At 41.3% G+C, this 27,879-nt stretch overlaps 1 protein-coding gene across 1 annotated transcript in view; it reads right to left on the reverse strand.

Annotated features, from left to right (window-relative positions):
- ATG4C (autophagy related 4C cysteine peptidase) overlaps positions 1-26,318 on the reverse strand; it is a 96,595-nt gene extending 70,277 nt beyond the window's left edge. Inside the window, exon 1 of the mRNA XM_004699377.2 lies at positions 26,211-26,318. The gene's annotated coding sequence lies outside the window, so the exon portion shown is untranslated. The remainder of the gene's footprint in view (positions 1-26,210) is intronic.
- Between the last annotated feature and the right edge of the window lie 1,561 nt (positions 26,319-27,879).

The raw sequence follows: 27,879 nt of genomic DNA on the forward strand, positions 1-27,879 counted from the left end.
CTGATACCAAGGGCTCAAGTAGAAAGTAAATATTTTGAGAATGATGATGGCAACAAATGTACAAATGTGCTTGACACAATGGATGGATGTACGGATTGTGATGAGTTGTACGAGCCCCCAATAAAATGATTTTAAAAAGAAAAAAAATATGTGGGTGGAGTCCCAATTATCAACTAGGTCAAAAAATTAAATATTGCTTTTATATCAAATACTCCAGCATTCAAAAAAATTTAAATTTACAACCAAAAATGTTTTCTTACTTTAAAATAAGAATAAGTATGGCTCATCAGTGCTTTTTCTATATCTGCCTTGAAGAAAAATTGAGATGTATGTTACAATCTGAAGGAAGAACAAACTGTAACTTAAAATGGTTACACTTATTTGCAATAATTCAGACAGTTTACTTTTTAGGAAAAGAATACTGCACAGAACATTACCCTCTTAGGATTATAAATATCTACTGAAAAGTATTGATACAATCATTACTTTAACAACATTCCATTTCATTTTATAATACATATTAAAAGCTACTAATTATACATTAGAGTTCTGATATAGGAAAAAACTTGGTGTATTGAAGAATTGAAAACGCCAATGTGACTGGAACACACACAAAACAACAAATTTTTCAAAGCAGCATGAGATGAAGCTATAAGATTAAGACAGGGACCAGAGCATATAAGGCCTGTTCTTTATTCTAAGAGCAACTCGTTTCAAACTAGACTATCAACCAGATTTTTTAAATTAAATACTTTTATTGGGGGCTCTTACAATCCACACATTCATCCATTGTGTCAAGCACATTTGTACATATGTTGCCATTATCACTTTCAAAACATTTTCATTCTACTTGAGCCCCTGGCATCAGCTCCTCAATTTTTCCCTCCTCCCTCTCCCACCCTCCCTCCCTCATGAACCCTTGATAACTTATAGATTATTAGTTTCATATCTTACATCATCCTCTGTCATCTTTCAGCCACTTTTCTGCTGTTCGTCCTATGTTGATCCCCATGATCAATTCCCCCCTTTTCCACCCACCTTCCCCTTATCCTTCTGGTCCCGAGGGGTTTATCTATCCTGGATTCCCTGTGTTTCGGGCTCTTATCTGTAGCAGTGTGAACATTCTGGTCTAATCTGATTTTTAAGGTTGAATTGAGGTCATGACAGTGGTGGAGAGGAAGGAATAAGGAACTAAAGGAATGTTGTGTGTTTCATCAGTGCTATATTACACCCTAACTGGCTCATCTCTTCCTTGTGACCCTTCCGTGAGGGGATGTCCAACTGTCTACAGATGGGCTTTGGGTCTTTACTCCTCATCATCACCACCACCCCCACACACACACACACAAACACCCATTCACATTGGTATGGTATGATTTTGTTCTGGGTCTTGGATGCCTGATTCCTTATCCCATTGACACCTCATAATCACACAGGCTGGTGTGCTTCTTCCATGTGGGCTTTGTTGCTTCTCAGTAGATGGCCACTTATTTATGTTCAAGCCTTTAAGACCTCAGATGCTATGTCTTTTGATAGCCAGGCACCATCAGCTTTCTTCACCACATTTGCTTATGCACCCATTTTGCCTTCAGCGATCATGTCAGGAAAGTGAGCATCACAGAATGCTGGACTATTACAACAAAGCATTCTTGTATTGAGGGAGTACTTTAGACGAGGACCAATGTCCATCTGCAAACTTAATTCTTAACATATAGATGTAAGCACATAGCTCTATTTCTCTCTCGTTATATATAAATATACCACTTGAACCCTCGCCACTTCGCGCTTCGACTTCCGCGGCTTCACTCTATCGCGGTTTTTGCGTAACAGCGCATGCTCTGTCATTACTGCCACTGATTGGCTCATACTGTACACGCTTGATGCCATAAATAATATAATAAATAATAAATGATAATTGTAACGTCCAAAATGTTTTACTGTATTTTCCCTTTTTCGTTTAATAAATTGGGTAATACGAGTGTAATGGTGACTAAAGGGTGTTTTTTCATGTCCTCTATGCTCTAACTACGAAAATATTTGATTTACAAATAAGGAATCCTACTTCGCGGAATTTCATTTATCACGGTAGGGTCTAGAACTGATTAACCGCGATAAACGAGGGTTCACTGTATTTACCTACGTACATGCCTGTATTTACACCTCTATAAATGTCCTCTGCCTCCCGGTTTTTTCCTCTATTTCCTTTCACTTTCCTCTTGTCCCACCATAATGTTCGGCCTTCATTCGGGTTTAGTAATTCCTCACTGTTACATTGCCCTTAATTAAGTCCCACTAGGCATCCATTGAACTAAAATCTCCATTAATTTCCGTTCACCTGTTGTTGCCTTGTCCTTGGGTTGGTTGCCCTCCTCCCTTCCTTTCTCCCACCTCCCCTTCTCCTGTGTACCCCAAGAACCATCGGTTCTGTTGTTTTTGTCTCCAAATTATTTATCCCAGCTAACTTATCTAGATAGACATGCAGAGACATTAATAAGTACAAAACCCAGGCAAAGCCAAACAAAACAACAAAGGAAGAAAAAACAAACAAGACAGTAACAAATAAACAAAATAACAACAAAAAGAAAGCCAATGACAAAAAAGGAACAGCCTATAAATAGTTCCAGGTCTGTTTTTTGACCTTTAGGAGTGTTTTCCAGGCAAGTCTGATGGAGTGCCACACTCTGTCTCCAAAGTCTATTTTTGGCATCCCCAGGGATTTCACCGCCGTGCTCCCCTTGCTGCTCTGTTGCATGCGCTTGATGTTTCGCCCAGTGTGATGGGGTCAGATTGGGCACAATTCCTGCACCGTGTCTCTAGTGTTGTCCCCCATAGCGCAATGGTTCTGTGAGGGACGTCGTGTCTCGTGGTGCGGTCAGCCCTACGAGCCTCTCTGTGCATTGTCTGCTCTGAGCAGGAATATCCTCCTTGGGGTTTGCTGTGACAGGATGCGTTCCCCTCACTCTCCTCCCTCTTCGTTTCTCCTGTGCACTCTAATCAGACGTGCCCCTCTGCCCACGCTGTAGCTTCAGTGCGGTCCTCTGAAGTGCGTTCTTCTGGAGAGGTGGGGACCGCCATATAGTTGGGATTGGGGCCGGCCTACAGACCTCTCTATTGGTTCCCTGGCACATGGGGGTATGTTGTATTCACATTTTGGTGCACTGGGTTATCAACCAGATGTTGATGGCATATTTGGGGGAGTTTGTTGTTGTCATTTATGTTGGTTTTACTCTAATAGCAGTAGAGAGAATCGATTGATGTGGGGCAGGAGGAGATGGGGCAGGAGTAGATGCCACATGGGAGCTCACTACTATTGTACAATGTAAAATAGAGCAATGGAGCTAGAGAGAAATAGACACAGTTAAGAGACATGCAGAAAGCTCGATATGCCTTGGTGACGAAATGGATATGGAAGATGAGAAGGTGTGTGTTCCAGTTTCTGGGTTGTGGAATTAAATAGAATAAATTAATCATGAAAGAGGGATGATTAGGAGACATGCAGGTTGGGGGAAGCATATCAAAAATGAAGAATCTGAGAAACCTTTAAGAGCTACAAGTAGAGAACCATACACTTATTTAATCATTTAACAAATGTTTCCCAGGCATTGTATTCTCCTTGTATCTGCAGCAAAGAGAAGTCAGTGAAATACATGTTCCCATGGGGTTTATTTAAAAACTCAAAACAAAACTCTCTAACATCAGATTGATTTCCAACTCACTGTGGCCATATAGGGCAGAACTGCCATGGTGGGTTTCAAGGGCTGCAACTCTTTCTCCTGCACAGTAGCTGGTGATTTCAAACCGTTAACCTTGAAGTTAGCTGCCCGATATGTAACCTAGTAAGCCATCAAGGTTCCTGTATGGACCTTACAGTCTATATATATGAGGGGTACAAAAATGGAAAACGCTCCACTGGTGGAGCTTTCCGAGGGTGCATTTTTCCTCCTAAGGGAACATCGAGTAACTCACTCAGTCTGTGCGCTTAGTGGCGTCGCCTGGGAAGATTCTCTCTGGTCACAGTGAATTTTTTCATAAAAGCAGTTTCTCTTGAACCTCAATTTTTTGTGATGGCCAATTTAAGAAAACAGTGTGCAGCTCAGGGGAAAATGCCACAGAAACAGTTGTGATGTTGAACACAGCTTACAAGGACAGCACGATGGGGAAAACTCAAATATACGAGTGGTTTTCTCATTTAAAAAAAAGTGAAGGTAGATTGATAACAAACCTCGTCTGACGTCCCTCAACTTCCCGAACGGTCAAGAAAGTTCGTGCACCTGTGCTCAAAGACCAACGACGGACCACTGAAGAGAGGGGTAGGTTATCTGTACTACCTTGGAGCTCGGTTAAGTGAATTTTAACAGAAGATATGGGAATTAGAAGGGTCACTGTGAAATTTGTGCCTCGGGTGCTGACTGACCAGGAAAAAGAGAGTCAAGTGGATGCATGCCGTGCTTTAACACAACAGCTCAAAGCAACCCAGACTTTTCCCTGAGATCATTACTGGCGACGAGACATGATGCTATTCTTATGATCCCGAAAGCAAATAACAATCAAGCCAGTGGAAGATGCCATCATCACCTCACCCAAAATAAGCTAGTCAAGTGACATCAAAGGTCAAAACGATACGCACTTGTTTCTTGATGTGAGGGGAAAGTGCATGTGGACTTCGTTCCACCAGGTGGACTGTTAATCAAGCTTCCAATTTAGAGATTCTGAAAAGATGGAGTAGTGGTGTGCAACACAAAAGGTCCGATTTGTGACAGACAGGGGACTGGTTTTGCCACCACAACAATGTACCTGCTCACATAGCCATCTCAGTGTGCCAGTTTTGGGCCAAAAACCCCAGCATGCCTTTCTTGCCCCACACACCTAACCTCCCTCTGTGGGACTTCTTTTTGTTTCCATAAATAAAGAAAGACATGAAAGGAGAGCAATTTGATGAGGTAGAAGAGGTGAAGGAAAAAATAAGGTTCTGTCAACCATCCAAAAATATGAGTTTGAAAAATGTTTCTAAGAATGGAATCATAGATTTGACAAACGCATTAAGTATAATGGAGAGTACTTTGAAAGTGATAAGGTTGTTTTTGGGGGGAAATTGAAATACATAGCTTTGGAAAAAAATCAATTTTGGGGGTACCCCCTCATATTCTACAGATGTCCAATAGGCAATCAGAAAGAGATATAGAGTTCAAAGATATCTGGGCTAGATACATTGAGAATTATTTGTGTATAAATGAAAATTACAGCTACCAGCACACTCCTCAACTCCAATGACTTTGCGTTGCTCATGCTTGGCACTCTGGCACACTGCCTAGTATTTGAAGATGGCATTGGAGCCCTTCTAGGCCCATTTACTCAAGGAGCTCTGGTGGTGTGGAATTAGAGTTAGGGGTTGAGCCGCTAACCAAAAGATTGGCAGTTCAAACTCACTAGCTGCTCCACAGGAGAAAGATGAAGCTGTTAGCCTTGATATTCTATCTGATACCTCCTTGACTTTGCATGTGCTGTTCCTTCCATCTAGCATGCTCTCACTGTGAGACTGACTACCTCATGGCCAGGAGGCCTTAGCATTCAGCTCAAGTTTCACTTTCTCTAGGAAGATTGACCTGACCACTCTCCTCCAAACCTCAGACGACAGCAGGTCTGCGCTCTCATTGAGCCATGTCTTCTTTTCTCACAGAACACAGCACACTGGACTCTTAATTATTTGCTCCTGACCCATCTCCTCTATTAGATTGCAAACCCCTTGAGTGCCCTTAAATTCTGCCAAGGTTCTTTTAAAAATGTTTATTAATCAATAAATTGATAAGTTATCACCAAAAAAATTTTAACTGATAAATAGAATAAGCAAAGAAAACTTTTCCTTTTGAAACAGCATATTAGAGTATTTAGAAAAATCTAGAAGGAAAAGATTTTCTAGAATAAGAGACTGTACACACATGTTGTTTTCCAGTCACAGGTTAAGTGTGGTTCAGACAGTTTCTGCAATCAGCCACTAGGTGACACTCTGGGCAGTCCTTAGATGGGTAGAAGTCAGGATGTTCTTGGACAAAAATAAATAACAGGCAGTTGGGCATTCTGTATGTGCAAAGTATGTGTCCTAAATAAAAAGTGCCTCTGGTCGATTCAAACCTCCAAATTTCTGGTTATTGGTCAAGTGCTGACCCTTTTGCACCATCTACACACTCCAAAAAAGTAAACATGCAAGGTTAAAGGCTATGACAGATGCCAAAATTAATAAAACAACCATTCTAAGCTAAAAGAATTTAAAGTGGGATAAATTATTGGGTTGTTCCTTTACTGTTAACTTGAAACTCCTGCTACTGAAGACTACCTACTTAAAATAACCTTATCCCCAAATTTTCCAATGTTTTTTCAGACATATCATTGACCAATCGGTAAGAAATTCTCATTAGTATATAAAGTAGGTAAGAATAAAATTATCATAAGACCAAACTAAAGATGGGCTGTTACAAGTTGAATATTTCGATATCATTACTTTTCACCTAATTGAATTTGAATTGCCATCTTTCATAAACACTGAAACTCACTTTATTTCTCTAACAAAAATTTAAATGACTGTCTCTAAAATTTTTTAGTTTAAAACAACCAGAAAAGTTTTTGAAAGGTAGTTCCTTAAATCATGTTGGATATATTATAAAATTATAACACTTTAAAAGAGAATAATCCGAAATTCCTAAAGAGGTAATGCATATTAAAACTAGATATTTAAAGTTTAATACTTTGTAAATTTACTATTCTTATTAGTTCAGGATGACATTGAATAAGACATAATAAATAGGGAGAACAGAAATAAGCATATTTGAGAATTAGTACTTCTGTGAGATATCCCACACTAGAGAGAAAAGTTAGCCAATTTCATAACTAGTGCTAGCCAATTTAAAAATAAAGTTGGATAACCACCTCCCACCCATCACACCCACCAAGGCCCTGTCACGTCAGTTCTAACTCTCAGCAGCCCTATGGGGCAGAACTGCCTCGCAGGGTTTCAAAGGCTGTCAATCTTGCCAGAAGCAGATTGCCACATCCCACGGAGCATCTGGTGGCTCAAGCATACCTTTCGGTTTGCAGCTGAGCACGCTCACCACTGTGCCACCAGGGCTCCTCAATGACTACCTCACGCATTATGAACGTAATCAAATCAGAGATTTAAGTGTAACCTCATACACACACACACCCAAGAAAGCATAGATTAGATCATTTAAAATAACCATGGGGAGGAAAAGGCTCTCCTAGGCATGGTACAGAGGTCCTGAGAGGCACACATGGTTTGTTCTCAGCTGGTAGACAAAAAGTTGGTGGTTCGAACCCATCCAACGGCACCATAGGAGAAAAGCCTAGGGACCCAGTTCCATGAGATCACAGGCTGGAAGCTATATGGAGTGCAGATCTTGGCAACACATGAGCTCCTCATGAGCGGAAATGACTCGATGGGAAGAAATTAGGAGGCAAAAACAATTACATAAAAAAGGACAGTTTCTATATAGAAAGAAGAGAGTATTAACAAGACTGAGTTACAATTCACCAACTTCTGAGAAAATTCAGTATCTATTATATAGACAGGATCCCTGGTGGTATAGTGGTTATGAACTGGGCTGCAATCCACCTAGCCAGCAGTTCAAAACCACCAGCAGCTCCTTGGTAGAAATCCTGGGTTTCCTATTCCCATACAGTCTCAAAAACCTACAGGGGGTCACTATGAGTCTTCGGTGACTCAATGGTAGTGAGTATTACGAAGGGGTACCCCCCAAAAAAAACAGAATTGCATTGGACTGAGAGGAGCTTTCATAGTATGCATTTTTGCTGCTAGGCCAGCGGTTCTCAAGCTGTGGGTCGCAATCCCTTTGGAGGTCCAATGACCCTTTCACAGGGGTCGCCTAAAACCATAGGAAAACACATATTTCTGATGGTCTTAGGAACTGAGACACGGCCCCTCTATCTGTCTCCAGGCGGGTCCGCCCACATGCAGATACACCCACGTACGTATCCAGTACCCAGCGTGAAGACTGTTAACCATGCTACACCATGCTTCGAGAGAAAATTTCATTTATTCGGAATTAGAAATAAATATTTCGCAATATATAATTACATATTGTTTTTGTGATTCATCACTATGCTTTAATTATGTTCAATTTGTAACAATGAAAAATAAATCCTGCATGTCAGATATTTACATTACGATTCATAACAATAGCAAAATTACAATTATGAAGTAGCAACGCAAATAATTTTATGGCTGGGATCACTAACACATAAAGAACTGTGCTAAAGGGTTGCGGCATAAGGAAGGTGGAAAACCACAGTGCTAGAGCTACTTGCTCTGAGTTAGTGCACCCAGTAGAGTCACCTAGGAAGGTTCTCTCAGGTCACAGTGAATTTATTCGTAAAAGCGTTTCACTAGAACCTCATTTTTTGTGATGGCCCATTTAAGTGAACAGCATGCAGCTGTGAAATTTTGTTTCCTGCTCAGGAAAAATGCCATAGAAACTGCTGTAATGTACACAGCTTACAAGGACAGCGCTATGGGAAAAACTCAAAGGTACGAGTGGCTTTCTTGTTTCAAAAAAGGTGAAATGTTGATTGATGACAAACCTCATTCTGGACGTCCTTCAACTTCCCAAATGGATGAGATTGTCAACTTATAGTGCATTTGAAGTTTGTCCCACCAGGTCAGACTGTTAATCAAACTTTCTACTTAGAAGTTCTGAAAGGGTTGCGTAAAAGAGTACAACAAAAAAAGGCCTGACTTGTGGCAGACAGGGGACTACTTTTGCCACCACGACAATGTACCTGCTCACGCAGTTTTTGGCAAAAGACAGCATGTCTTTTTTGCCCCACATACTTGTCAGAGTAAACCAGCCCCTGACAGCCGCGGGGTCCGTAGGTGCAATTATACGGTTATAATATATAAAAATCATAGTAAAGTCATAGACGATAGGAAGGATAGGTCGGAGAGAAGATAAAATTAAGGAGTCAGACCCCTTTCGTAATAGCATGCTCACCTCCAGGGTGGCCATAATCTCAGCAGCCAGATCCGCACAGAGACGGAGGAGGAGAGCAAGGACAGATTTCCAACCAAGGCTTATATATACTTAGGCGTCATGCAAGCCCCGCTGATCCCAGGTAACCACCTCCCTAACAGGAAGGGGCTCTACCATAGGTAACACAAGCAAAGGGAAGGGGATGATCTAGGCTGTACACGCAATAGGAAGGGGAGGGGCTAGGGGTACACACGTGACAAGCAAGACAGGAGGATCCTAGATTCAGGACGGCAGTCTAACCTTGATCCTCCTTGAGCTGGCTTGACTTTGTCTCTGGGCTCTCCTTCAGGGAAACAATCCTTATCAGAAGGGCATGAGCCCCACCTAGGGTGGGACAGACAACAGAGTCTGATTGTGCTAGTCGGCTGATGCCTTCAGGGAGATAACCTCTAAGCAGCTGGCCTCCCAATGAGCTGGCAAGCAGGTGACAACCTGGGGAAAAACCTTTCTATATCCCCAGGTACCTGACTCACCTGACCTCGCTCCATGTGACTTCTTTTTGTTTCCACAAAGGCAGAGGGACATGAAAGGACAGCAATTTAAAGATGTATAAGAGGAGAAGAAAAAGATGAAGGAGGTGCTGCCAGCCAGCCATGAGTTTGAAAACTGTTTCCAAGAATGGAATTGCAAATTTGACAAATGTATTAAGTGTGATGGAGAGTGCTTTGAAGATGACAAGGTTGTTTTGTAAAAAAATTTAAATACATAGCTTTGGGGAAATTTTTTTGGGTTTTTTGGGAGGTGCCCCCTTGAATACAGACAGAGTTAATTTTCCCTATAAGCTAAAGAGCTCTTATAAGTAAATAAAATAATGTACAGCTATTTTTATTGTAACAAAAACATGGAAACAAAAACTCCAATTATAGAGGAATACAGTCAAACTCTCACACAATGGAATATTCTGCATCAATAAAAACAATGGCAAGTCTCTTAAACATCGTCAAGACCTGGATAAAGTTCAAGAATATTATGTTTAGCAAATGTGGTCAATCTTATAGAGATAAATTGTTAATAATAACAAGGAAAAACAAAGAAAAGAAATGTGGTTTTTATAACAAAAGATAAGACTTTGAAGACTACACGGAGGCCAGGGACAAGTCTCGCAGTCTTAAGAGAAAAAAAAAATCCTCCAGATTCCACACCGCTCCAACCTACATATTCATCTGAGTGGCCAAAAATAAGGAGAAACGTAAAACTGAAGTGGACTTGGAGTCTTTAGTGACACACAAGTTCATTTCAAACTTATGGGGGAAAAATAACAGGGAAAATAATTTTAGTGATAAATCACAGGACTAGTAAACATGAAAATATTTCCTCCTTTTAAAGCACAGAAATACATACTAATGAACTTTTGTCATCTTTTTTCAGTGCTACAAGATGAAAAACTTGAAAGGTTGAGAAAATGAACATTTTACATAATTAGTTATCAAGTCTGATGATGGCCAAAATCATGTGAGAGAATACCACTAACAGACAGGCATGTACCAACAGCCCCCCCAACCGGGGGCGGGATGGGGGTCTGTATATGTAAAGGCTCCACTACCGAGCCTAATGATCAGGCTAGCTTGCTAACCATTTTGATTTGGAACCCTGAGCTTCATTAGAAGATCTCGAATAGAGTGGAAGCAAAGTGTAGGAGAAAACCCAAAGTCATAAAAGAGGTCTGTAAGGGGACTAATACTGTAAGTGAGGCACACACACCTTAGAATAATCAACCACCTGAGATCAAATGGGCAGCATTTACCCAGAGCAAAGTTTAGAAAGGTTAGGAAAGAAGGAAGAATAGAAACCAGAAACACAGGGGGGAACTGGGATAAATTACATTGAGGGTATTACAATGAATGAGATGAAGCAAAATATGAATGAATGGTTAAATGTACAACTGATGATCTGCTCTGTTGCAATACACAAAAAGTTACTTTGAAAGTGCTATTCATGTATTTGCTTGGTAAAGCAAAGGGTCAGTAAAAGAGAGGAAGACCTCAACAAGACGGATGCAACAATGAGCTCCAACACAACATTGTGCAGAGGGTGCAGGCCGTGCAAGGTTTCCTTCTGTTGTACAAAGGGGACTGTGCCAAAAGCAACTCCCTGCTTCCAACAACAACATGCATGCACATGGACCCACTCACTTAAATATAGATGTATAAAACAAGGTCGAAGTCCACAATGTTAAAAATGTTAAAAGTTGCAGGGATGAAACTTCTGGTTGTATTTACTTCTGTGTATTTGTCTTATTACTAAATTGTTTATTAGTTAAATTGCTTACATTAAACCGTCTTAGAATAATAATCAATTACCCATAACTAATTTGATTACATGAAAAACAGTATACAAAATTACAAATGTGCTCATTATGTTAACTCTAACCAAAGGATCTAAACTGCTGGATAAAGAAATGTACAAAGTCATCCTATTACAGAATTCTAAAAACAGCTTATAGCTGAAATTAAAATGCTAGATAAAGCTCTTTCCCCTTTTTAAGATAAAAAAACACTATGTTAGGTAGGCTAGAATAGGGCTGGGGGATGTCCGTTAACGCATGCCCAGAGGGCCAAGCTACGGAAACAAAGGAGTGGCGCACTGCACAAGCTCAGAGGTTCAGGTTTCCCACTGGTAGGCATGGGTGGGCGCTGAACCTGGATTGGCGCACCTACGCCAGGTGAATTCAATTCAGCCAATGGGGCCGATCAGGGGTCGTCAACCATCCTTGAAAAGGCAGGAGCCCACAGTCAAGCGACCCACTTTTGCGTGACACCAAGCAGCTTCCAGCCAGGCTGCATGTTTTGGAGGAGTCCTATGGGTGCCATGTAAACCTGAAACTTCTTTTAATTCTCATAACACTCACTTGGATCACAAACCAGGCTTTGGCATGAATTCTTTCACGCTTGCGGAGCCAAGGACCCGAGGTATGGATCTAGCTCCAGAGAGATCTAACAACTATTCTTAAAGATATCAGATTCAGCTATTTAGTCATGTGAAAAACTTAGCTTCCTCAATTTAATTCCCCCAGACAACTCTGGCGAAACAAAATGGCTTGGAGGAAATCTCTTGCCAATTCTTTTTTTTGCCCTTTCTTAAAGTAAGTGTGCTGGGATTTGGAAAGGAGGGGAAAGAGCAGAGTGCTGTTTAATTCCATTCAGTGTTAACACCTTTCCTTTGTATTTATGTGAGATGAACCAAAGAAAGACAACAGTACTTTTAACAGCAAATGAGCAAAATACACAATGAAAAAGCCACTGCAAAACACTAAACTATCTTCAACAGACTCCCCTTTCAAGACCCCCTTGTCTACAAATGAAAACATTGTTATTTAGCCATGAACCAACATATTTCAATTTCCTCTAGTACCTAAAATATCTAAATCCACTCATCAAACTGATATGCCACAATTCTTGTTTACCCTTATTTAACGTCATCAGTCTCAGTCTTGAAAGTAACAAAATTAAATTCTTCACAATTTCCGAATCGCTTTTTATAAGGAATGGTAAACTAAAATCCTTAAAACTTCCGAGAAATCACTATCTTTTTTCCAGCAAACTTCTTCCAGGAATGACTCTGACAACAGAGCTAATCATCCACCATCTCCTACCGCTCTTCATTGTTTAAAGGGTGACAAATCCAAATCTAATGAGAAAAGAATAGCATGAAAAAGGAGGAAGTCCTTTTACTCTGTTTCAGTAAACACAGATGAAGCTACCAGATGCAGTTTGTTCCTGACTTCACAGTGGGTGATGTGCAGAGCTGAGCAAGCAGGTCCTTTGGAAAACAGAACTATGATCTGGGATATGATCAGCACCCATGGGGACCCAGACATCATTTTTAGAGACAGATAATCATGTATTAAGAGAGTCCATAAATTACAAACAGGTAAATGTAAAGATTACTCAAATCAGTCATCAAATCTTTACACCTTGAAGGGCAGGCGAAGGTAATCAGCCTCTTTTACCTTATGAAAACAGAATATGTTATCCACTTAGAATTTAAAGGCAAATGAAAACCCTTGACAGACAACACGGTGAAAACTGATTCTACAGAATACAACTCAGTTGTTAGATGATGGGTAAAAACATCACAGATTCCCGTGATGGATTTATGCTTAGGCATCTTCCCCAAATGGTATTCTACCCTGAGGTAAAAAAACATATTGATTTAGAATTTTTAATGTGCTTTTAACAAGACTGTCAAATAAAAGGAACTAAGTTCTGCCCTAAATTTTCCATCAACTACAACCTTTCCTACTTGCTTGTACTTTCAGTGACAAATATGACTCCGTCTCCCAATCTGGAGAGTCTCTTAATACTTGGGCCTATCATCTCTGCTGTTATCTCTCCATAAACATCAACTATTGATTCCATTACTAGTCCCCTTTTTCCTATAACTGCCAATCTTCAATCACAAGTTTGTACACCTTCAAAAAAAAAACAGCCTAAAGACTCAGGATATTTATTTATTTTTTAGAACAGCAAGTATGAAGAAGGGGAAAGCAATGGTAACATTTAGCTTTTCCTCTCAGAGCTAAGAGTTAGGCATGATTCATGGCAGTAAGAAAGAGCACAGCAGACTGGAAAAGATTGAGGGGAGCAACATAATAAGGGCATGCACATAGAGAAATGAAGTGAAGAGGAAAAAATGGCTGGGAGCAAAAACTTCACAGGGTAGATTGACTTCAAGGAAATATCTCATAAACATCCTTAGGACTCTACAGGATCACATTTTCTGGTTAAAAACACTAAATCAATACACCAAACCAAAAACTTCTTGCCATGGAATCTGACTGGTGAAGTGAAATTTCTTAATAGGAGTCTTCTATTTATGTCTCTCTAACTCCCACCAAAGGATTGGGTGGGGCTACACAAATACAGTTTAAAAACCACTAACTGAGGGGTCAGTTTGAGTTGCCATTCCTCTGTGTATCAGACAGTCCTGTCAGCAGCACAGAGAGGTGGAAGAGCCATCAACAAGGTGGAAGAGCCACCAGCAGAACCTGTTTCAAGTATCTGCCAGAGTAGTGGAGGCAGCAGAGGCCAGAGTTATGACCAAGAGGCTGTGATGCAAAGCAGTAGACAGGCTTCCAGACCCAGAGTCAGAGGCCAAGGGACCACGTGGCTCAGGACCAGAGGCTGAGGACCAGAGAGAGCGAGAGCGAGAGCGAGAGAGAGACAGACACTTGGTTGCAGACTAAGAGGAGATGTTGTTGTAGACCAATGACTGTATCCATAAATGTTTACTGATGTCTTGTGGTACTCTGATACCGGCCCTAGAGATTCCCCTTAATTGTGAGTACTAGCTGTGAGTTCTGTGTAACCCAGCAAAAAGTAGAAGGCAGTGGGAAGAACACTGGTGTCAGAGTAGACAAAGAACAAGGGAAGGTGGAGGCATGTATGATCTATGCCTTGTAGCAACTGGTCTTGGCCTGATGTCGCAATGGATTCTCTTTCTCTCTACAGGAGCTAGAGAAAGTCAGATGTAAATCTTCACAGAAGCCACCTGTCATATCTTTCGATGCTGAAGCAGCTCTTTGGTTTGGTTAACAGTCAAGCAATTAACCACTGTGTCATCAAACTAAGCCAAGCCCACTGACATCAAGTCAATTCATCAAGTCAATTCTGCCTGGTGCTCGCTCTAGAGTCAGTTCCACCTCATAACGACTCTATGTACAACCAAACGAAATACCACCTGGTCCTGTGCCATCCTCATGATCCTTCTTAGAGCTGAGCCCAGTGTTGCAGCCACTGTGTCAATCCATCTCATGCAAGGCCTTCGTCTTTTTCCCTGTCCCTCAACTGTACCAAGCGTGATGTTCTTCTCACATACTTGCTTCTAAGTACCATCCTGAAGTACCATCCTTGCCTCTAAAGAGTTCCCTGGCTGTGCTTCTTCCAAGACATTTTTGTTTGTTCATTTGGCAGTCCATAGTACGTTCACTATTCTTCACCAACACCATAATTCAAGTGCATCGATTCTTCCTCAGTCTTCCTTACTCAATGTCCAACTGTTACATGCATATGAGGCAACTGAAAATACCATGGCCTGTGTCAGGTGCACATTTGTCCACAAAGTGACATATTTGCTTTTCAGTACTTGAGAGAGGTCTTATGCAGCAGATTTACCTAATGCAATGTGTCCTTTGATCTCTTGACCACTGCCTTCATAAACATTGATTGTGGATTCAACCAAAATAAAATCCTTGATAACTTCAATCTTTTCTCTGCTTATCATGATCTTACACTTGCTGGTCCAATTGTGACGATTCTGATCTTCTTTACATTGATTGTAATCCACACTGAAGGCAGAAATTCTTGATATTCATTATCAAGTCCTCCTCACTTCCAGCAAGCAAGATGGTATTATCTGCATATCACAGGTTGTTAATACGCCTCCCTCCAAACCTTTCATAGAATTCAGCTTCTCTGATGATCTGCTCAGCATACAGATTGAGTAAGTATGGCGGGAGGATAACCCTGATGCACACCTTTCCTGATTTTAAACCATGCAGTATTTCCTTGACCCATGTACAAGTTCTAACTGAGCACAATGAAGTGTTCTGGAATTCCCTTTTTCTCAAGTTTATCTATTGTTTGTTATGAACCAGAGAGTCCAGTGCCTTTGCATAGTCAACAAAACACAAGTAATCTCTTTCTGGCATTTTTGATTTTCAACCAAAATCCATCTGACATCAACAATGATATCTACCTCTTATTCAATGTTCTCCTCTGAATCCATGTGTACCTGTGGCAGCTCCCCATCAATGTACTGCTGCAACCATTGTTAGATGATCTTCAATAAAATTTTGCTTGCAAGTGCTATCAATGATATTGTTCTATAATTTGAGCAGTCTGTTGGGTTACCTTTCAATTGAATGGATACAATTATGGATCCCTTCCAGTCAGTTGGCAAAGTAGCTGTCTTCTGAATTACTTGGCATAGATGAGTGCTTCCAGTACTTCCTCACCTTGTTGAAACATTTCAACAGGTATTCTGTCAGTTCCTGGAGTCTTGTTTTCAGTTAATGCCATCAGTGGAACTTGGACTTCTTCCTTCAATACCAATGGTTTTGATCATAGACTATCTCTTAGAATGGTTGGACATCGACTAGTTCTTTTTGGTTTAATGACTGTATATTATTTCCATCTTATTTTGATCCTTCCTGTATCATTCAATATTTTCCCATAGAATCTTTCAATATTGCAACTCAAGATTTGAATTTTTTTTCTTGAGTTCTTTCAATTTAAGATTTGCTCAGTGTGTTCCTCCTTTATCATTTTTTTAACTCTAGGTCTTTGCATATTTCATTTTATATAATATCTTACTTGTCTTCTCTAGGCTGCCTTTGAAATTTTCACTCCAGCTCTTATACTTCATCATTTCTTCCATTTGCTTTAGCAATTCTGATTAAGAAAAAGTTTTAGTCTTTGCTGATTCATTTTGATCTTTTCTTCCTTTCCTACCTTTTACATAAGATTTCTGAGACTAAATCTTTTTTTTTTTCATGGTAGCAGCCCCGTTCGGTGGTCCACATGGAGATGGGAGACCGGAGGGCAGGAGAGAGGGGAAGGGGAAGGAGGACAAGGAAAAAGGGAACAGGGGAGGGAAGACCAAGGGAGAACCAGGGGAGAAGCAAGACAGCCTCATCCTTCTCCCCCAGAGTGGCTGGTGGGTTTGAACCACCAACCTCGCAGTTCGCCACCCAATGCCTATCCCACAACACCACTAGGACTCCTAAAATAACAAGTGTTAATATAAATAGATCTTTTCTTTATATTCACACCATTCTCTCATGCAATATATTCCAATCTATTAGCAAATCTCTCATACCCTGCAATGCCTGAAGTGGGGAAGAGAAAGAAAATGTACAAATTTAACATATTGGAACAAATATTGGCCTTAAGCCTACAAGTCCGATCTGCTCTCTGGTTTGCACTCACTAGTCAATAACCAAGGTCAGCAACTCAACATTACAACAACCCAGACAAGGACAGCCACAGTGCCTCTGACTGAACACGTCAACAACAGATTAAGTACTGAACTCCTTGATTTGTACTGTACTGGGCAGAAAACACAGCTGAACAGTTTAAAGCCTGATTATGTTCTAAGCTGTCTATTTTCCAATAACAGAACTTTCAGAGTGTCAAAATAATTACATGACACCTGTTCATTTTAAATAACTATACTTGCTAAAAAGACCTTCATATGAAATCAGATAATTCCTGCTAATTTCCACTAAATGATCCTGGCTGTGCCTTATGAAATTAATAATGCCATTTCCATTTGAGATCCTGTCAGTAATTTTAAAACTTATCTCCTAATCTCCCAAATCTTCTCTTTTCCATAGAAAACAAGAAAACCACCAAACACTTGCTAGTGATTTCATCCTGATTCACAGTGACCCTACAAGACAGAATGAAAGTGACCCACCGGGTCTCCGAGGCTCTCATCTGTACAGAAGCAGACTGCCACCTTTTTCTCCCTCGGAGCAGCTGGTGGATTTGCATCTCCGCCTTTCCAGCTAGCAGCCAAATGCTTAACCACTGTACCACCAGGGATGCTTTTTCCACTTTAAATACTCTCTGCATTCCCACTTCCTTCAGCTTCAGTTACATGAGAAGGAATGAGGGCCTCAATCAGGGTACTGGGAAGGGTATTAGAAATGAGATATAAGAACAAGTTGAGGTGACAGAATCAGTAATATCATACAAATGCATGCCTATGTAGAAGCCCACGCATGAGAGGAACAACTAAAGTCACACTCCGAGATTCCAGGTCTGGTGCTTAGGTAGATGACACTTCGAGAGGGAGTCAGGGAACCCACGAGGAGAAAGCTAACGTGAAGATGAGAAATTAAATTTGCAATTGTGACTTAGTGATCTGTAAGAAGTAAATACAGATAAAATCTTTTAAGTCCCATGCCACTTACTACTGTTGCCAAGAAAAGGGTATATCCACATTACTGAGACTAGTTACTGCAGGTCATTTAAAAACAAAATATTGTATTTAGTCATTAATCGAGAGAGTGGTTTTAACACAGGCAGTATGGGAGCTATAAAGAACCAAGAAACCCAGTACCTGCCCTCATTAACTCACACTTTAATTAGCAAGCTATTTATAAATTAGCCAAATCCAAGGCCCAATGTGGTTCTATCTCACAATAGAAATACAAGGTAACATACCTACTTAGAGAAATGTTGTTCTCCTATCCCAGAGAGTGGTCACACATGAATAATAGCACTAGCCTTCTTCAAATACAAAAGACAAGGACATACAAATAACATAACTCTTTCTATTCTGGTGGTAAATAGAGAAAAACATCATACATATTGTTTGGGAATTAAACTACCCTCAACAATCATGTCTATTGTTAAAGATTCATGCTTGAATTGCATCACAGGTCAAAAAGGGAGAGAGAGAGCATTGTATAAAATGGTTACAAACACAATTGTTTGGGCTTACAAATGGAATTGTTTGAGCTTACTTTTCTAAACATTTCCTAATTTTAAATACTATTAGATCAAGTTGAAAACAGAACTACGTGTTTAAGCCTATACCTTTAACTTCCAGTGTTTAGAGCTTCATATTCTCTAGCTGATAAAACTGTTCTAGAGCTCCTCATAATTATATATTATGGTTAATTCTCAAATTATTATGTCTACTTTAGTAGTCTTACAGAATTCTGATTTTATAAAAAGAATCCATTAAAAGGCAGTTTAGCCTAACAATGAATTGTCTAATGTAATAATAAAAGTACAAACAGCATAAGACAAAAATGAATAAAATGGGCTCTCATAAATTTTTTAAACTTTTTCATTGAAAAATGTTACCAGTAAGATGAAATGCAATGCTACTGACTTAGACTCTCATTAGAAAACATATATTCAACAAGAATCTAATAATCAAAACATGTTCAATGTTAACAACTTAAAATAATTCAATTATTAAATAGGCAAAGGACTTCAATAGACATTTCACCAAAGATTTTCTTAAATGGCCACATATGGAAAGATACCCCAACAACAAGCACACAGCCATCAAGCCAATGCCAACTCACAGCGACCCTAAAGGGCTTGACAGAGTCACCCCTGTTGAGTTTCTGAGACCATAACTCTTTATGGGAGTAGAAACGCCCCATCGCTCTTTCAAGGAGCAGCTAGTGGTTTGAATTGCTAACCTTGCACTTTGCAGCCCCAGTGGACAACCACTGAGCCACCAGCGCTCCTTCATTAGCCATCAGAGAGATGTGCATCAAAACCACCATTTCACCCCCAGTGGGATGGCTAAGTTTAAGAAAAGAGCCATTGTTGGCAAGAATGTGAGCAAAGTGGAGTCTTCATGCATTGCTGGTGGAAATTAGAAATGATACAGCGATTATAGAAATCCATGTGACAGTTCCTCAAAAACTAAAATAGAACTACCATGTGATCCAGCAATTTCATCCTAGACACATACCCAAAAGACTTGAAAGCAGAGACTTAAGGGGGAAAAAAAATCAAGACAGGGTGTACAGCCAATTATTGAAATTGCTGTCAATAAGTTTTACATCAAAAGGCTTGGTAGTGTAGAGTTATGCATTCAGCTGCTCATCCAATTCAAACCCTATAGCTGCTCTTCCTAAGAAAGATGAGGCTTCTGCTCCAGTAAGGATTTAGCTCAGAAACACCCAGAAGCAGTTCTGCAGTATTAGAGTCATTATGTCAGAATTGCCTTCATGGCAGTGGGTTTAAGTTATACATCTACAAAAAGTAGGATTGGCCAAAGCTGTGTAATAAATATACATGAGTGGGCTTCAAAAAGTTTGTGGGAAGTTACATTATCTTTTCATTCCATTTTTTCATGAACTTTTAAAAGGTCCTTCATATTTACAACCACAAATTTATTTTTAAAATTAAAAAAAGAGTAGCTGGTGAGGCTGCTTACTCAGGAGAAAGGTGGGGCTTTCTACTCCCATAAAGAGTTTCAGAATTCAGAAACTCACAGGAACAAATCTACCCTGTCCTATAGGGTAGCTATGAGCCAGAACTGACTGGATGGTAGTGAGTTGGTTTGTGTTTTTGAGGCTGATTATATGCAAATACCTCATGGGACTTGGTTTCTTGATTTGGAGGTTTAGGGTCATGGTCTTATGGAATATCCCATTAAGCCACCATCCATGGAACAACAACTGGTATCTATCCCCTGAACCAACAGAGGAAGGAGAGTCAAGACTAGGAGAATATAGTGTGTGTGGCTAACTGCCTCCACTAAACAGTTGCCTCTTTTGCCAAAAGACCAGAAGAACTGGATGGTACTGGCTACCAGTACCAAACATTTGACCAAAGATTCCATAGAAGAATCCTAATCAAAAGTGGGAAAAGGAACAAAATTTCAAATTCTCATGGACTCTTGACTTTCTGGATGAGCCACTTCAGGTAGACAAGCTCCTAAAACTACTGCTTTGGGATAATCTTTTAATCATACATCAAAAATTTCACCGGAGGCCTTTTAGACTAGCTAAGGAAAGGACTCTGGGCTTCTTTTCCACAGTATGCCCCTTCAATAAACTCACTCTTTCTGTTCAAACCTTAAATGATGAACAAATCACCTGTGGTCATATTAAAACCAAACATATTTAGCTTAACTAGTAAAAAGTTCTCCCTAGACTATTATGCTCTTTTAAGAACTATGGATACAAGATCAAAGAAGCCCTGGTAGTGTAGTTATATGTTGAGCTACATGGCCGGCAGGTCAAAACAACCAGCAACTCCATGAGTGAAAACCTGGGCTTTCTACTCCTATAAACAGTCTAGAAACTCAAATAGGGGTCGCTGTGAGTCAGCAGTGACTTGATGGCAGCGAGTTTTGGTTTTATATAGGATCAAAGTAACAAAAACAACTCAAAATATGACCTTAGTGGTTGTGAGTTTACATTAATCAGAAAGGAACAACAAAAAGGGTATAATCAATGTCACTGAATTGTATATGTAGAAACTGTTAAATTTGTGTATTCTTTGCTATATATAGGAGCCCTGGTAGTGTATTGGTTCCCTATTGGGCTGCTAACCACAAAGTCAGCACTTCAAATCCATCAACCACTCTATGGGAGAAAGATGGGGCTTTCTACTCCTGTAAAGAGTTACAATCTCGGAACTCCTCAAGGGCAGTTCTGTCATGTCGTTTAGGGTTGCCATGGGCCAGCACTGACTCAATGGCAGTGAGTTTGAGTTTGGTGAGTTTTTGCAGTATATATTCTAAACAAGAATAAAATAAATAAAATTTAAGGGAAAAAATTTAGGAGGAACAATATGTCACGTGGTATGTATGATAGGTTTGTTTTGCCAACTAGGCTTCTGTAGGAACGTGTGGGCAGGGTTTAATCAGGTCGCAGCTTGATTGGAGGGCAGCTGAGTTAAATGCTTTCCAAGGCGGGCCAGCTTCCCCTCTTTCTCCCTGGTGATCCGACTGGCGAGCGCTCTGCTGCCTGAGCTAGTCCTTTGCCTCAACTGTGTGCTGTGCTATTGTGGGCCGAGTCAACCGTGGATCATGTCACCTTGCCATGCGTGCATTGCTAGAGTTTGAGGTTCCATCAAGACCTGCTTCGGCAAGCTTCTTGAGGATCGATCAGGACTGCTTCACTATGCTCCCCTCTTCTCCCCCACCCTCCTTACTGGCTTCTACCTGAGGGCAGACTCCCTGGATGTTGGACCTGCAGCCTGCATGAGTAATCTACTGAACGACTTTCAGTATATTAACTGTTCCATGAAAGTGAATTGAACTGAACCCTCTGTACTGCTGTGTGGACTAATTAGCTGTTATATTCCTTCTCACTACATAAATATATTTACATATAAATATATATAATTCTAAGTGTCCTCGTTTTGTTTCTCTAGAGAACCCTGCCTAACACAAATGATAACATAATTACATGGAAAAAACAATTCAAATAACTTTGCTATATATCTTTAATAGGCTATCTTCCAAGGATAGAAGATAGAAAAAAAACAAACTTTACTTGACATATTTATTGTTGAAAGTACAGTGGCCTCATAACTCTACCATTATTTTATCTGTGTCATAAACCAAAGTGAAACTCACTGCCAGGAGTCAACTCTGACTCTAGTGATCTACAGGACAGGGTAAAGTTGCCCCGTGGGTCTCTGAGACTATAGCTCTTGATGAGAGAAGAAAGCCTCAATTGTGCTATAAGACAGATTAAATGAGTAAATACATTGATATGAATGAGAATCAGAATTTTCCATATGAGAAGAGGGAGATATGAATATGATTTGGGGGAAGGTGAAAAACTCTTATACTGAAATTTGAATTGGAGATATTCTATAAATTCATGGGTAGAGGGCTAAAAAAAGTTGGGAAAATTCCGATTACTTTTTTCAATCTATTCGCCTAGGAACTTTTTGAAGCCCTCTCAAGATATTTCCTATCTTTATTCATTTTAAGAGAAATTAGCATCTTCAATGCCTAGAGCTTAGTGTCTAAGTATCATTCCCCACCAAAATATGTCAGCACTTGTGGTAATTACATAATCTGTTGTCAATTTGAGAATTAAGAGTGAAGGGGTGGAGGATAGCCTGTCAATCAGGTCAGAGCTTGATGACCTCATTTGGAGGCGCCACAGAGATAAATAGCTCACTGGATGTGGGACACAGGCTCACTCCCTACAAGACATTACTGACTAGGAGCCTGATGGAGCTACAGTGATGCAACCAGTGCTCTAGAGCCAGAGGAGCCACATAGAGACCCCCACCAGCACTGAGATGCTTCCACCATCACTGGATCCACACCTAGGCTAAATCTCATTACCCTTTGAATCCTAACTCAAAGCCAGTAGAAGGTAGACAAAGATCTCATGGTTAAACAGTTTCCAGAGCAGTGATCTTTACAGAAGCAATCTGACACATCTTTCTCCCTTACAGGTGTAAGTGGGTTTGAGCTGTCAACATTTTTCTATTAGACCTTCCAATTAGCATCCAAGTACCTAACCACGGGGCCACCAAGCTTTCTTCAACGATAACTAACCCAACCAACCCAACTCATTGCCATCAGGCGGATTTCAACTCACAGCTATCCTATCAGACAGATCAGAACTGCCTCGTAAGGTTTCCAAGGCTGTAATCTTTACAAAGCAGCTCTGGTGGTGACGTCAGGTAAAGATTTGCAGTCTCAGGAACCCTATTTGGGCTGCTATAAGTCCGAATCAACTCAATGGCAGTAGGTTTCGGTTTCGATGGGTAATGTTTGCAACAGCAGACTGCCACATCTTTTCCTGAAGGGATGGTTAATGAGTTCAAACTTTTGACCTTTCAGTATGGGCATGTACCATCTCATTTAATCCTTACAACTCTATAAGGCACGTGTCATTCTTATCCCCGTGTTACAGATTAAGAAATATAGAAACAACAAAGATTCACACACACACACACACACACACACACACACATAAATAAAAAACAAACTCACTGCCACAGAGACCATTCTGACTCACAGCGACCCTATAGGACAGGGTAGAACTGCCTCATGGGTTTCCGAGACTGTAACTCTTTACAAGACTAGAAAGACTCATCTTTCTCCAGAGGAGCAGCTGATGATGGTTTTGAACTGCTGACCTTGGAGTTGGCAGCCCAACACATAACCACTATACCACCAGGGCTCCTTAAGATTCAAAAAGGCTAAATAATTCCTACAAGGTCACCCTGTTAATAAATAACCAAAGCGACCTAGAGCTCAGCTAGCCTGACTCCAAAACCCACGCTGTTAACCACTGCATGCACTGTACTGCTTTACTATGCCTCACACAATTATACAAGATGTTTCTTCAAAGAAAAACCAAACTGTCATTTTCCCCTAATGCACATTCACCTTTTACTTATGTGCCACCTAAAGAACAACATTAGAATTTAATCACATCCAATTTACGGTCAAATCCCACATGAAAATGAAGATTATGGATTACTCAGTTCTCAGTTGCCTATTCATATATGAAGGGCCTCCTGAAAAATCCTGGAAGAACAGAATAATGGAATTTGGTTGCGAACTTTTTGTAGCTCTCTCGTATATGATTTACCTTTCAAAACATATACCACCATCCTTCCAGATGTCTAAAAGGCATTTCCTACTAGGGAGGAGAGTGGAAGGGAATGCTGAAAAAACGTACTGCAGGTATACCACTCCAAGAGTGCTTCACCAAAGCAATGACCTAAAAGGGAAAGTAACTGACTAAGAATTAACCTTGATGACTGCAGCCATATTCATAAACAAAGCAAGCACTCATCCCTCCAACCCCAACCAGTCCTTATTCAATGCTCTCTCCGTGGACTGCCAAACACCTTGTGGTCACTGATATCACTGCCCTCTCCCTCACCTTTCCCATCGGACTCATCACCAAGTCTCACCTTCAGAGCATCTCTGGAATTCATCCTGTTACCTCCCCATCTCCATCACCACTGTGTCCAAAATACTCTCCCAAACGGGTTCTCCCACCCAGACTTACATACCTGCTATAATCAGTTCTTCCTTTGCATAACATAAAGCCCTTTATTACTGCACTTAACATAGTAATTTTAAATTTCTTTGACAGACTAAGTGATGAATGCTTGTCCCTTCCTCTGCATTCTAAGAGAATACAGATATTTATTCACCACTATTCCACAGAAGCCTAGAAAAACATCTGCTTAATAAATGCTAAATGACTGGTGGCACAGTGGTTAAAGCACTCCATTGTGATCCAGAGCTCCCTCTTACTATGGTTCATCATAACAAACAGGCACTACTTTGTGGCCCATATCAAAACAATATCATTATCATTGTACTATTTTACTAATATGTTTCCATCTATCTGTAATTCTTTCTTATGCACAGAAAAGTTCCCTCAAAACACCAACCCTCTGCCACCAAGTCCATTCCAATTCATAGCAACCCTATAGGCAGAGCAGAGCTGCTTCTCTAGGTTTACAAGACTGTAAATCTTCACAAGAACAGAAAGCATCATCTTCCTTCCCTGAGGGACTGGTGGTTTTAAACTGCTGACCTTGTGGTTAGCAGCGCAGCATGTAACCCGGGGCTCCAAAGAAAGGTGTACTTTAAAACTTTATACTGTATACTAGGACAAACATTTAGCTGATGTTAGACAACTTTCCAATGCTGACATTGACACAATTAGGAATGAAACTCTTTCCTAACCTGGAGACCATATAGAGCTGTAAGATGAAGCAATTCCCTCTCAAGTTAAGCTAGCAAGAACCTTAGATGGGGACTGATCAGCACAAATCAGAGGCATCTTGTATAAACTCAATAAACATTGAGTCAGGCTGAGTTCATCCATGAGGTTTCAGGAATTTACCAGTCATCACGTGAACTGGGGATCTTCACAATGATCTGTAACATGTATTCTGACAGCCAACCTAAACAACCTTCATATGTGGATGGGGGTGAGAGGAGGGAGAGCCAATAAACTCCAACAAGCTCACACCCACTGAGTTGATTCCAAACCATAGCGCTCCTAAAGGGCAGGACAGAACTGCCCCCTTTGGGATTCAGTCTAAATCTTTAAGGAAGCAAACAGATTCATCCCCCGGAGAGCAGCTGGTGGGTTAGAACTGCTGCGAGCTTGTGGTTAGAGCTGCTCAACGTGTAATCCACGATGCCACCAGGGCTCCTTCCCCTAAGAACCAAGGACAACGAAGTGAGTCAGGGTCAAGTCTAGACGGGAGAGTCTTAAGATGTTCATTCAGGCTTGCGTGTTACAGTCTGGAGCAAAAACAACCGGCAAACGCAGGGGAGAGTTTTAGAAACAGTGAGAGCTTGGGGGATCGGGTTTCTACTTATTGAACGGGGCGGGCAGAGCACTGAAAAAGGGAGGGGGCCAGGTGGATTCGGGAGTTCGGGGGGCCGTAGGTCGTGTCTGGAATGTGGAAGAAATGCCGCACGAAGAGAGGCCGCAAGAAGTTTGTTATCTCGGGAGCCCAGATGCAGCGAGGAGAGTCCGAAGAGAAATGACACTGGAAAGGGCAGATGAGGGAGGTGCCAAAACCATCAGAGAGCCCAGGAGGTGGGATGCAGGGTCTTCCACTGTGGCCTGGGCCCCAAGAATCCCAGTCACTCGGGGAGCAAAGACACTAAGTCCCATCCTTCTCCTGCCCCGCTAGCCTCAAGTCGTCCCCTCACCTAAACGGGAGCTCTGGAAAACGGTAACGCTTGTGCAGGAGCCATCAACCCGGGGAAAGCTCCGCCGCTAGCAGCGGCCGCCACCACACCAGTCTGTCTCCAGCTGACGCTCCACCTCCGTCCTCAGCGACTGACGCTCCCCGGCCGCCGTAGTGAGGGCCCGCCCCTTCCAACCTAGCCGACAGCCACTTCCGGGGCATTGGGCCCTCGCCATTGGTGGCCGCCATGGCAACGCCCGCCCCCTCGGCTCGCCCTGCCCACCACTTTCCCGCCCCCCACTGGTTCGCAACCTCGGCTCCTAGAACCACCAACGCGGCCAGTGCAGCGCTAAGGAGAAAGTGTTCAATTACAAGTGATCGCTCTTGATAAACAAATCGCATTCACTCACTCATTGCCGCCCAGTTGATTCCGACTCATTGGGATCCTGTAGGACAGGGTAAAACTGCAGAGTGGCTAGTTATTTCGAACTGCCAACCTTGCAATTCGGGTCCAACTCATAACCCCCTCCAGCACCCGGGATCCTTAGACAAGGCACGTAAGGGCTGCCGTGAATTCCTGGAAGGAGTCCTGGTGACGCAGGGATTTAAGCGTTGCCCTGACACCCTCAAGGTGAGGGACTTTAAACTCAGCAGCCTACAGGCGTTTGGCGGGAGAAAGGGGAGGCTGTTCCTAAAGAGTCAGTCTCAGAAACCGCAAGGACCAATTCTCTGGCAGAGGGGGTTGGTTTGGTTTGGTGGAGCCTGTTGAACAATTGGACTTCAACTCCCAACATGCCATGCAACACGGCTCCCTTCCCTCTTCTTGAGGAACTACAGGATACAATATGCACTGCGCTCCTTATTCCTTTCCCAAATCCCAGCCACCTAACCCTTGCGGGCCCACAAACGCGACTTCAAGGACTCTTTAAACTTTCTTATGGAGTGCAAGGTCAACCTTTCTATCAACTCCAATTTAGTAAAAGAACAAAAACAAATCTGTATACGCTCCTGTCCTTTGGAGAAAGTACTCTAAGTGGTGACCATAGGTAGACACTAATTTAAATATCAAGAGATATGTATGCTGTTTTTCACATTCTGATGATTTGCTAGGAATGAAAAGCCAGTCGAAATTTTTATAAATTGAAAAGTTTTGCCCTCACTTCAATAGAATGTTGAGATAAACGCAAGATAACTAAATTACTGAAAAAGATAATTCTATGTCATTTTATTATAGCACTAGATGTTATGGGGCAAGTAGGTCAGGCAGAATTCTGAATTGCATAGGAAATTTTAGTCAAGGTCAAAAGTGAAAATTAGCTAACATTTTTTAGTATATAGTACAGAACTATGAAACTACCTAGGGAAAACTTTCAGAAAGCAGGGCTGAAAAGTTCAAAATTAAACTTAGCATGTTTTTCAAATGTTTCATATTTTACACTTTAAGGAGCCCTCGCACCCTGCCCTGCTGGTCTAGTGGTTAAGCGTTGGGGCTGCCAGCTTCCTGATTGGCAGTTCAACCACCAGCTGCTCCAAGGGAGAATGACTGGGCTTTAACCGTTTCAGTCTCAGTCAGTCATGACTCCATGGCCTCAGTGAGTGAGGTGGCAGAGTGGATTGGACATTGGGCTCCTAACCTTAAGGCTTTCTCTTTGGGTGAAGAGTTACAGTCACAGAAACCCACAGGAACAGTT

This window comes from Echinops telfairi, unplaced genomic scaffold (genome assembly GCF_000313985.2).
Source record: "Echinops telfairi isolate 266 unplaced genomic scaffold, ASM31398v2 ScPeMD7_443;HRSCAF=831, whole genome shotgun sequence".
NCBI classification, from domain to species: Eukaryota; Metazoa; Chordata; class Mammalia; order Afrosoricida; family Tenrecidae; genus Echinops; species Echinops telfairi.